The sequence below is a fragment of the Mesoplodon bidens genome (genome assembly GCF_964165515.1).
Source record: "Mesoplodon bidens genome assembly, chromosome: 6".
Taxonomy (NCBI): domain Eukaryota; kingdom Metazoa; phylum Chordata; class Mammalia; order Artiodactyla; family Ziphiidae; genus Mesoplodon; species Mesoplodon bidens.
This window is the reverse complement of record NC_138162.1, coordinates 38327067-38340244: the sequence shown is the minus strand read 5'-3', so window position 1 is coordinate 38340244 and position 13178 is coordinate 38327067. Positions and strand designations below refer to the sequence as shown.

Here is a 13178-nt window from a genome sequence, read left to right as displayed (position 1 = left end):
AGGGATGAACTAATAGGGATAGCAGGATAAGTATGCATATACTAAATGTCCATAAGAAAAGCAGATTTTCTTGCCATCAAACTTAAAGTTCCACTTGCCTGGTGAACTTAGGACAGAGATAATGCAAGTTGCATAAGATGTGAAAGAGTTGAGGCTAAGGGGAAGCAAGAACACCACACATAAGCAAATGAAGTAAAACTCACATTTACCACTTCCTCACAATTTGCCAGTCACTCTGCTGGCTGGCCACTTCCATATCTATTTCCTTTTTGAAATCATGGCCCTTTGAGGTGGCCACAGGCTTGCCTCTCAGACCCTGTTGGTGCTATCATCCTCCCTTTACATGCTCTGTCTGCACACATGGCCACCACCACCTACATTATGAACAGCTTTGCAATCTCTCTTCTGAGCTCTGTGCCTACAGCCAAATGGACTTCCCTATTTCGACATTTAACATGCACACTGTTCCCTATAAACCTGACCAAACACCCACACTTCCCATCTTTGCTAAGAAGCTGTCCAAAGCTTTCCCATCATCCCTCCACTCCTCAAGGCGATTTTTCAGACCATTCTCTTGTAATGATTTCTCTTTATCCATCCCCTGCTGTGTGACACTCTTCAGCGTTTCTTGCCTGGATTTAAATAAAACTGCTTTCTAACTGCCTCTTGCCCCTGATCCTAGTTCCCTCCAATCTGTCCTCCACATACTCCCAAGAGCAACCTTGATGAGCTGCAGACTTCCGTTCTTTGATCCTTTGTTTAAAACTCTGCACTGTGCAGAGTTGAAATTCTTTAGCAGGTATTTAATAGGTGAAATAATGAGTGCCTGAACTTTGCTTTTAATTACTACAAATAGAAACTAGGTGATAAGTACATGGGCGTTTATTACATTATTCTCTCCTTTTGTGTATTTGAATTTTCATAATACATTTTAAAAATTCCTCAGCATAGCATACAGATAGAACACTCCAACATCTAGCACCTAACACACATCCTCTATGCTTTGTCTATATACAATACTTCTTAGTTTGCTGAACATATACAATACCGTGTTCCTTTGTGCCAAAAGGCTTGCAAAGGCCCTTGTTGTGCCTGTATGCTTCCCACACTTGGACCTGGTAAACTACTAGTCATTCTTCTCAACTCTGAGCAAGGAGCACCTCTTCCTCTATTTTTCTTAGCTACTCAAACAGAATTAATCACACTGGTTTTTGAGGGGTGCAAAACAAACAACCCTCCCCCCCCCACCAGGTACATATTGCTTCTATTATAACTGTAACACTCTATTACAATTACTTGTTATTTGTCTATCTTCTCTATTGGATTAGAAATTGAGATTAAGGTCAGAGGAATGGTTTCTTTCCTTCTCTGTACCCTTGATGCCTATCACAGGGTCTGGTAATAAGGGCTTTCAAAGAGGTTTGGTAAACTGAATAGAACTTTTAAGAGCAAATCAACTGACAGTAGTTTCTAAGGTCACATGGCTGAGAAGAAAAAGAATAGGATTCTAATCCCTTATCAGCCACTAGTAAACTGATGTAAGGGGAGGTGAGAGAAGACTCAATGGAGGGCAGGCAAGTTGAGGAGAAAAGCATTTTGGCTCCTCTGAAATAAAATATTAATCCATACCCAGGCATCAAACCTTGTAATTTATAAGCCACAGTGGATTCCCAGGGCATTTGGTCTGTTCTTGCATCAAGACAGTTAAATGATCTCCTTTAACTAAGAGCTAAACGACTGCAGAAGCAGGGCTTAAATTCACGACTTGTAACTATCAGTTTCATAAATTTTAGAAACGAAAATCTTTTACGTTGCTTTAAAATTCTCTAAAAATATCAGGGTTTCCCTGGTGGCGCAGTGGTTGAGAATCTGCCTGCCAATGCAGGGGACACGCGTTCGAGCCCTGGTCTGGGAAAATCCCACATGTCGCGGAGCAACTAGGCCTGTGAGCCACAATTACTGAGCCTGCGCGTCTGGAGCCTGTGCTCCGCAACAAGAGAGGCCGAGATAGTGAGAGGCCCACGCACCGCGATGAAGAGTGGCCCCCACTTGCCGCAACTAGAGAAAGCCCGCACACAGAAACGAAGACCCAACACAGCCATAAATAAATAAATAAAATTAAAAAATATCAAATGCCTGAGTTCTTGGGTAGTATAGAACTGGTCAAGAAAAATACATAAAGAAATTTAAGAGGACAAGGCAGTAGAAGTAACAACCACCACAAAAACAGTAACAAAAACTCTAAACACAAAGAACCCTGGAAAACTTTTTGGACAGTTCTGATTTTAGATTTCATACAATGCTTTAAGATATGGAATGCATGCCATTAAAACAAAGGATATGAGAAGGCCAAGCACTGAAGTTTTATTTAAAATAATGTAGTTTTTACAGATAAAAGATACTGCTATCTAGATTCTGGATTTAAGTTGTAATTTAATCTATTCATTAAGTAATTATTATTTAAATAAAATTCTCAAGTGACAACAGATGTTGAAAATACCCTCTGGAAGAACCTACATTTTTATTAAGATGCTAAAATTCAATCTAATAAATACTTGCCTCTTTGGAAAACTTGTATTTCTTAAAAATCAGACTTTCTTCTGTCCCAGAGTTATTTCTTCACTACCCAATCTAGCCCTAGATCCTATCAGGCCACATTATTACAACAGTAGATTGAGAAGGATATTTGTACCTTGATTAGGCAAGTATTTCATCAGTCCTAAAGATGCAGAGCACAATTTGCAAATGAGAACAAAATGTTTAAAAATTAAAACCAGACTGACATCAAGGCCCTAGCCTTTAACACAAATACAGTTGATTCTCGTTATTCACAGAATTAGAGAACACAGAACCATTGTTGCTAGAGGAAACACAAGGTTGGGTTCCTGAAAGCCTCTGGTCACACAGTTTCATTAACTGATCAATACATAACATTGATTAATGTGTGTTTCTGTTTAAAGATGCCTTATTTAATATGTATATTGTTGATTTATTAACAATGAAGTTTCAGCTGACAGCACTATGATTCATGTCTGAATGAGGTTTATCTAACACAGTATTTTCTCCATAAGGTACATCAAGGCCCTCCTGCATTTAGAAATACTTGACAACACTTTGGCACTACACTTGGGGCCATTTTAAACAGAGAAATTGTCAACAAAAGGAACAAAAATGCAAAATATATGGCATTACATGGACTGCAAAAAGGACATGTTTATAGTATGAGACCTGAAACAAGAAGAGAGAATGTCCCCTTGTTCAACCTCAGCTGGAAACTCGCAGTTGGGCAACTCAAATTCCCTCCTTATGCCATACATAAATGAACGTGAAAGCACTGTATTGATCTGGGGGTTACAAATAAATTTAGCGAGTAGGCAGATCTGCAAATATGAAATCCAGGAAAAATGAGGACCGAATGTACTAAGCCATGCTATCGTGGCCCAACGAACACTGGATAAAACACGGTGTGTAGGAGCCTAGGTGTGGATGGCAAAATTAACCAACAGTTAATACGTCACTTTTGTAAATTAGCTTCGCAGTCCAACAGGTTTTTAAGGTGGCATAATTAATTGGCCAGTAATTCTGACATGGCTTTACAGGCTCTAATTTGACAAAACAGCAATTAAAGCTTATTGTTCAATTAAATACAATTATCCAATAAACTTTTTAAAGCATACAAAGAATAGCAAATACAACTCATCTGAAGCAAAAGTACATGAATTTTATACTTTATATAGCCATCATAAAGGTTTTAAGCATAAGTTTTCCTTAACATATGCAGTTGGCAAACATTTGACTAAAATAATTGGGTCAATACCCTTAAAAAGTTTTAAAACTAAAAAAAATTTTTTGTTTTCCTTCAAATATTTTAATTAACTTTGCAACTGAGTTTGAGGGAGCAATGGTGCCACCAATGAAGAATAAAGTACAGTTATTTAACTACTTCTGAAAATTTTCATTTTTCCATGAAAAAGTTCGCATCTTATGACAACTTTTCAGTATCCTTTATAAGCCGCAAGGAACCTGCAACATATAGACATAGTTTACCCCAAAATTATATTCATTCACTTTGATTTTTCATACAGTATTTTACTAATAATGACTTTTATCTCTTTCACTTCTTAAAAGGACATCAAAGAGAAAATTTCACACTACTGGAATTGTGGTTTTTATTTACATAACTGACAAATGCAAATCCTTTCCTATAAAAAAACAGTACTAAAACAGGGGTCACCTTTCAGACCTAGGACCCAGTAAGACCTTGTACAGTACACAGCTTCCCTTCCCAGGGTGCATAACAATCAGTTTAACAGGGAAAATGAGAAATATGATCCACAGAGTGACTTTAGTTCAACTGAAGGCCGGGAAAGGGAATTTGTGAAGCATGAAGAAAGTCTAAGAACAGCTGGTAATCCTGAGACTTCAAGGAAAGAACAATATGGGAAAGAGGGCTGGAGTGTTTTCTTTTGATCAGGGGAGAAAAGGGGATGGATGTAGGGAAGATTCACTGAAAGCAGAAACAAAAGCATATGAAAGTGCAATTAAATTTAATTAAAACATAAAGAAACAGACTGTCACAGGCTTTCCCTTAATCTTAGAAGTAGTAGGGCCATTACTTCAAATTGATTACAAGAAAGAATAACAGCTAGCATTCCTATATGCCAAACTGTTCTATGCCTTTCACACAAATGTTTTACCTTCTGAGATGGGTACTATTAGGGTAAGTAACTAGCCTAAGGCTCAGGGCTCATAAGCAGTATAAGCGGGATTCAGCTCAGGTGTGAGGTGGCTCTAGGACCTGAGACTAACCTATAAGCCCATAATTCAAACCAATTATTACATGTTTTTTTTTTTAATGACATTTTAGTGTCTCTATCCTGAAGCATATAAAGTACCAGACTTATCTACTTGTGAATTCTCTAAAACATGTTTTAATAAATGGATAAATTAGAAGCTTGTTATAAAAAACTAAAATTTGTGAAGTCCTCTCTCTCAAGTAGGTTGTTTTAACAACTTTATTTACAGATAATTAAAAGGATAGTCTTTATCCAAGTTCCTGTCCAAATTAAGAAAGCAAGAATTACTCTCTGTGTGTGTGTGTGGGTGTGTGTATGCAAAGCACTTCGGTACTTAGTAATCCTAAAGAGTAGCTATAAGAGGTATCTTTAAAGGTATCTTGTTTTTTATTTTTATTTTTTTAAAATTCTTACAAACATCAGCCAACAGTTTCTCTGTGTGCTTATGCTATGTGCTGCTTCATGATTTAATTCATTAAATAGCAGGATGAGACAGCTCAGCAGCAATTCCTAAGATTAGAGAAACTCTTGACATATTAAATGTCCCCAGATGAGTGTCCTGGTAGATCTACATGGCCATCTCCTTGATCAGACTTGACCATCAAGTCTAGACTAAGAAGCACTGCATGTGAACTTCTGTGGCCAAGCCCTGGGATGGATTGCTGGGTCTTCTACTTTTTCGCCTTTCCCACCCCCTGCTGCCTAGACAAGATTAAAGCTGCATGCTACAGAGGTATCTTCTTCATATCAATTGATCCAGGAGTAAATCAACCCTGGGCATCTGGCCCACTTAGTTTTAGTTTGGGACACTTATGAAGATATCTAGTTTTGTATTAAATATAAAACATGCTAAAGAAGGAAGCTTCAAGAAGTTTCAAGGTAGCCATTGGGCAATCAGACCAGCTGGTCTTCATGAAAAAATGATTACAGTCACTCTATCTGCTCATGTTAACCAGCAGTAATACCTAGACTTCATCTACTAACTCAAACCACAGCATCTCAGTCTGCTATACTTCCAATGAAGTGTAGCCAAAACTATAATACTTTAGTGGTTAATTTTATGTGTCAGTTTGGCTAGGCTACAGTACTGAGTTATTTAATCAAATACTAGAGTGGGTGTTGCTGTGACAGTATTTTGTAGATGTGGTCTGACATCTACAATCAGTTGGCTTTAAAGTACAGGGTATTGGGGCTTCCCTGGTGGCGCGGTGGTTGAGAGTCCGCCTGCCGATGCAGGGGACACGGGTTCGTGCCCCGGTCCGGAAAGAGCCCACATGCTGCGGAGCAGCTGGGCCCGTGAGCCATGGCCGCTGAGCCCGCGCGTCCGGAGCCTGTGCTCCGCAACGGGAGAGGCCACAGCAGTGAGAGGCCCGTGTACCGCAAAAAAAAAAAAAAAAAAAAAAAAAAAAGTACAGGGTATTACCCTCAATAATATGGAAGTCTCGTTTAATCAGCTGAAGTCCTTAAGAGCAAAATCTGAGGTTTCCAGTAGAAGAAAGAATTCTGCCTCAGGACTGTAGCATTAACTCCTGCTTGAGTTTCCAGCCTGCCAACCTGCCCTACATATTTCAGACTTGCCAGCCCCACAATCATGTGAGCCAATTCCTTAAAATAAACCTCTTTAAATATATTCTATTAGTCTTATTTCTCTGGAGAACGTTAACTTCTTATTGCTAGTCACATAACAATGTCTACCATATGTTTCAATTCCATAAAAATAAAAACTGCTATTGAAAAATGTTTGGAGAGTAGGACTTTCAAAATCTGAGAAGAGGGATCAACTGTGAGTTTTTCCCTTTATAATTGTTAATATGAATAGGTACTTAAACTAATAATCATTAAAATGAGGGGATTATCATAAAATAAAGTACATCATTTAAAAATAAAGAACTGAACAATCCTCATTAGAAAAATAAACAATAAGCAAAGAACTTGAAGGCACTTCATAAAAGTAGCCAGCAAATAATGTAAAAATACCCAACCTCACTTGAAATCAAAGAAATACAAATATAATTACATTGAGACATCATTTTCAAGCTTATCAGATTAGTGAAGAGCTGAAAAGTAATACCTGTACTAGACCATGGTGAAACAGATACACACACTGTTGATGGACGTGTGAAATGGCACAATTGCGCTAGGAGATAATGTGGTACTATATATTCAAGATCTTTTAAAATGTCCAAACTTTTCTACTCACTAGTTATACCTTTACAACTCTATTTTTTTGGGAAAACAATAAAAAATGTAAAGATTTATTTTTAAAAAGTTGTTACAGAATTATCTTCAGTAGTTTGAAATTAGAAACCACTTATACAGGGAAATGGATAAATAAATTATGGCATATTCATACAATAGAATAGTATATGTATAACCACTTCAAATACAGGCAGTTTTTGCTTTGCATGGTAGTACAGGACTGAAAAAAAATGTGCAAGCTGAAACCATGTAAAGTGATTTTAATCAATGGGAAAAACTAATTTATTCTACGACATTTAGGAATTTTTGTCAGAACACTGAAAACTCTTTTACTATCAGTTATACATGTTTAGTGAAATGAAAAAATAGTAAAACTATCAATAGTATTTATTTAGTACACTGTAATTTAAAACATTAAGAATTAAAGTGTTTTATTTCTTTGTAAAAAACTTATGAAGAGTCATTTGAACAGTGCTTGTCTTCTTTGTAAGGCATATAACGTATGATGCACAGTATCTTCTTTGCTTTGGAAAATTGTCATATGCCTTTTTAAGTTTGGATCAGCTTCCAACATTTATCCTTTGTGCTTTCAGTGTCATGCAATATCATCTCTGAGAGCTCTTTTATTTTTTTTAACATCTTTATTGGAGTATAATTGCTTTACAATAGTGTTAGCTTCTGCTTTATAACAAAGTGAATCAGTTATACATATACATATGGCCCCATATCTCTTCCCTTGTGCGTCTCCCTCCCTCCCACCCTCCCTATCCCACCCCTCTAGGTGGTCACAAAGCACCGAGCTGATCTCCCTGTGCTATGTGGCTGCTTCCCACTAGCTAGCTATTTTACGTTTGGTAGTGTATATAAGTCCAAGCTTTTTGCTGGCATCACTTCCTCTGGGACATCTTTATCCTTTTCATCACAACCATTTTCCTCATTTATGCTGATAAGTTTATCTTCACTAAGTTACTGTGGCTACACATCTAGAGTTTCTCCAACCAGCTGGTTCTTCTATAATTCCTCTGAGGTTCTATATGAATCCCACTTCCAGCATTATCACTATTTATTTCTTTACTGCATTCTCATCCTTGTTGGCCAATTCCTTCTTTCGATGACCCATTTTTGTAAACTGTCATGTGGGTTTATCACTGGATCAAGGAGGCAACACAATGGCATGTTTTGTTGTATGTGCATGAACTAAGATGCACAGTGACCGGTCACCAACACTTTTAAATGCCGTGACTGGTTATGATGTGCATCTGTTATTTATGTAGTGTTTTGTGAATTGAGGAGTTAGCAGCAGTTGGTATTTTATGCAGCTACTCACAGTTAATACACCATGGTAATGGAATTCTGAATTGTGCTGAACTGGGAGACTCATGTTATATAACCGAACTGTGGTAACTGAAATTTGTGCATATTGGAACATGCAAGAGGGGGCTGCCTGTATTTTATGTAGTTCTAATGTTATGGGGAAATTACTATGATATAATTAGTGACCGCTGATACAAGAAAAAAAAGATACACGGTTAAAGTCTCTTGAGTAAGCTGGATCTTGACTATATAAAAATGCATAGAAAAAGACTGGAAAGAAATGTTATTTCAACAGTATTTACTTAGTGCCTACCATGTGCCAAGAACTGTTCTAGGTGCTGGGGACATCAATGAGCAAAGTGGACAAAAATCCATGTCTTTAAGAAACTGCCAGTGTAAAAGAGGAGGGGTGATGAGAACACATAATAATAAGATAAGATAAAGCAAAATATACAGCATGTCAGAGGTAAGATAATGCTTTGAAGAAAAAGCAGAGAAGGGGGATTGGGAGTGATGAGAACTGGACACATTATTCAAGATGGTAGTCCGTGAAGGCTTCACTGAAAAATGACATCTGGGTGAAGAGCTGAGGGGTTAAGGAGTGAAGCCTGCCAGAATCTGGGGAAAAGCAAGCAGAAAAAATAGTACCTGCAAAGCCCTCAGGCAAGCACTGGCTGAGGAAGCTGTGGCTGCAGCAAGGTCAGCAGGAAGCGGAGGAGAGAACAGCGATGACACCAAAGGAGAAAACAGGGTATGGGTGAGGTTGGTTAAGAAGAGTGCCACAAACTGGCTTATATTTTATCATGATCTCTACTGAATGGTGACCAGGTACTGTTTTGATTATAGTTCTATTGTGAAGGTAGGATCACAGAACTTGCTGATGGATTGGGTTTGGGATATGGAAGAGAAAGAAGACTGATTCCAGGAATTTTGGCGTGAGCAAGAATGGCATGACCAGTAACTGATATGAGGAAGACTTATGGGTGGGTCAGACTGGAGGGGAAGACCAGGATCTTAGTTTTGGAGCTGTTAACTTTGAGATACTTAATAGGCAAGGAAATAGAGATGTCAATTAGGCAACTGGATAGACAAGTTCCGGCCCAAGGTCTAGGACGATATTTATTTGAGAGTTGAAAGTGAGTAAGTCTGACGATACCACCAAGGGAGTAAGTGTAGAGATAAAAGAAATTGTTGTCCATGGCTTCAGCCACCCATCTGTCAGAAGTCTAGGAGATGAGGAACATATACTACTTGTCAGAAACAGGGTTAAGTAAGAAGTTAATTTAAAAACAATTAAAAAAAACTCAAGTTACCATATGACCCAGCATTTCTACTCCTAAGTATGTACCTAGAATGAAGTGAAAACATATGTCCACATGAAAACCTGTACACAAATGTTCACAGCAGCATTATTCACAATAATCAAAAACTAGAAACAGGGGCTTCCCTGGTGGCGCAGTGGCTGGGAGTCTGCCTGCCGGTGCAGGGGACACGGGTTCGTGCCCCGGTCCGGGAGGATCCCACATGCTGCGGAGAGGCTGGGCCCGTGAGCCATGGCCGCTGAGCCTGCGCATCCGGGGCCTGTGCTCCACGGCGGGGGAGGCCACGGCAGTGAGAGGCCCATGTGCCCCACACACACACACACACAAAAACTAGAAACAACCCCAAATGTCTATTCACTGATAAATGGATAAACTGTGGTATATCCATATAGTAAAATATTATTTGGCCATAAAAAGAATGGAGTACTAATATGTGCTACAACACAGGTGAACCTTGAAAACATTATAAGTGAGGGAAGCCAGTCACAAAAGAACATACTGTATGACTCTATTTACATGAAATGTCCAGAACAGACAAATCTATAGAGACAAAAGGTAGATTTGTGCTAGCTTAATACTGAAGAGGTTGGGGGAAATGAGAAATGACTACTCATCAGTACAGAATTTCTTTCAGGGGCAATGAAAATGTTCTAAAATTGTGTGCTGATGGCTACACAACTTTGTGAATATATTAAAAACCACTGAATGTACACTTTAAGTGGGTGACTTGCATGATAGGTGAATTATATCTCAATAAAGCTGCTGCAATAACCAAAACCAAAACCAAAAACAAACAAACAACTCCACAAACAAACAACTCCAAAACTAAAACTGGAGAATTCACAAAACAGAACTGGTTACTCTTGCATCTTTTATTGATGCTCACCCCAAATCTAAACCTTCTCTTCCTTGCATTATGATAGTAAACTTACAAAGTAAAAGTTAACTGTAAAGGATCTCATTTTGGAAACAACAATAAAAATGATGCTGTTCAGTGAGAAATTGAGACCATGAAAGTTTAGTGTTATATTTTTGAGCTTGTCTTTTATTAGCCAACTTTCCATTATAAAATATATTTAAAATTTATTTAGGAGGAATATAGCTCAGAACTGTCATAATTGGGTACTTTGCTGAGAGAAGATCATCACATGGTTAGCTTGTTTCTGTCTTTATATCCAGAAGTGTATATCCAGAAGTGTTTATTGAAGGCCTACTATGTTCGTCGTATAATGCAAGGGGTTATAAAAAGACTACAAAGATACGGAAGAACATAGCTTGCCTGCCAGGATTGGTAAGTGGGGAATAAAAGATACATAAACATTAAAAAAAAAAAGTTAACTGTAGAAAATCTACAGAGATAAACAAAATACATAAAGAAGAAAATTAAAAATCATCCATAAATCCACATACTTTCAAACTTCAGGTTTGAAATCATTTTCCCCTCTGCTTATTTACATTTATTTTGGTCAAAACACACTTGAAACCATACGGTATAGTTGTATATCCTTTTTGTTTCACACATTACATGGTGTTCTTAAAAAACATGTTCTTTATATGCCTGTATTACATTATATGGCTATACCACAACTTTTTTTTTTTTTTTTTGGATCACAGGGCCAGCCGCTCCGCGGCATGTGGGATCTTCTCGGACCGGGGCACGAACCCGTGTCCCCTGCATTGGCAGGCGGACTCTCAACCACTGCACCACCAGGGAAGCCCCCACAACATATTTATTCTTTTAATTTTAAGGCATTTAAAAAGTTTCTATGTTTACTATTACAAATAGCCCTTTACCCGAACCTCTGAATAACTCTATTTGATAAGAACAACTTTCTAGAAATGGAATTACTTTGTTAAAATATGTGAATATTTTTAACTCTTAAAATATTGCCTTCCAGAAGAGCTGTATTTATCCTGTCATCAACAGTGCGCGGGGACCCAGTTTACCACAAACTGAACTAGTTCTTGTCAGTTTAAAATTTTTTCCAGTGTGTATGTAAAAATATTACCTCATTTAATTTGGGACTTACTGCTTATTAGTGATAAACTTATTTTCACACTGACATCTTTTGTAAACTGCCAAGTTACACCCTTCTTTGCCCTTCTGGGATATCAGTCATTTTCCTACGGTTTTACTTTGAGAGTGCTTTTATGTATTCCTCCTTTTATTACCAATAACATTTTGTCATTTGTATTTTCAGTTTGATGATGGTGGCTTTGACTTACCAAAGTCAAAATATTGATGTAAATGACTCAGTTTTTTCCTTTATGAATTTTTTCTGAAAAAAGAAAATCTTTCCCCAAACTGGTAAGAAAAATGGTAACCAAGATTTCCTTCTAATAGTTTTTGCTTTTTATGTACTCTTCTTTGCAACATTTACTGAGTATTTAGCACATGAATGAATGTACTATGTTAATAGCTTTATATCTACTAGCTCATTTAATCCTCATAATCACCCTACTAGAGGTTTTTTTATCTTTCTCATTACTTCATAATGAAGGGGAGATTAAATTATATGACTAAGGCAACAGTTAATAAGATGTAGACAGAGATTTAAAGTTAAAGCAATCCAAAGCCATATTCATTCCACTGTGTGCATATTCATATTAAGATATCTTAATAGAGCTGTGCTTTGCTGTTGGGTTCTCTTATTACATCCCCACTCCAGAAACAATAGCCAATTATTAAAGTATATAACTCCTTACTTAAGTTCAATAAATTGAAGTTCAATAGTCATTGAAGGTTAAATAAGTTCTTGTCCACGCCCTTGAATCAAATACTTTTTGTTCTATGGTTTTTTAGAATAATATTGTGGATGTCTCTAAGTGAAAGTGTAATAAGCATGCCACTTGGCTTTAGGGTGCAGACCTAACTGGTTTTATTTTGCAGAACCAGACTAAAACACATTTTATTAGCTCCACAAGACAAAAGAAAAAGATCCATGGTAACTTCCAAAAGAATCTACTGTAAGGATAAGCTTATGTTGTATTTTTAATCAATGCCCTCTCTCATTTATTTCGTTTTTATCATGTAGTTAAAAACTGCTCACAAACTGGTGCTTAAATGAACACACACCAGATTCTTGATAATATTCCTCCGCTCAATGAGTATTAAAAACTTCTTGTTTTACTTTGTTTAAATTGCCCTGGCTTACTTATATTATTATTGTAAGCATTCTCAAAATGCTTTTTGAAAATAGGCAAAGAATAAATAGTATTTATTACAATTAATGCTGCTCAAAGCTATGAATTCAGCAAATTACTAGGGTATAATTTTAAGTGTGTTGTTCAGCACAAAGTAAAATTATGTAGGTTGATATTATCTAAGTTGAAAAGGGCAAATTAGATGCTATACCCATATACTTTACTACAAATTGCGACCGGAACATAACATATTTTAACCCCTTATTTATAAGCTTTTCTGACAAATATCACATTAAATTTAAACAATGAATTAAGGCTAATCAAGTCAAGTAGTTGAGAGCTCGGAAAGTTATGGCTAGAACACCAGCCTTGCCAACAGACTATACATCCAACTAAATCTGAT

At 37.2% G+C, this 13178-nt stretch overlaps 1 protein-coding gene across 1 annotated transcript in view; it reads right to left on the bottom strand.

The window, feature by feature from the left end:
- The window catches only part of MFSD14B (major facilitator superfamily domain containing 14B), an 88899-nt gene that overhangs the window by 20936 nt on the left and 54785 nt on the right, over nucleotides 1-13178 (bottom strand). The window lies entirely within an intron of this gene.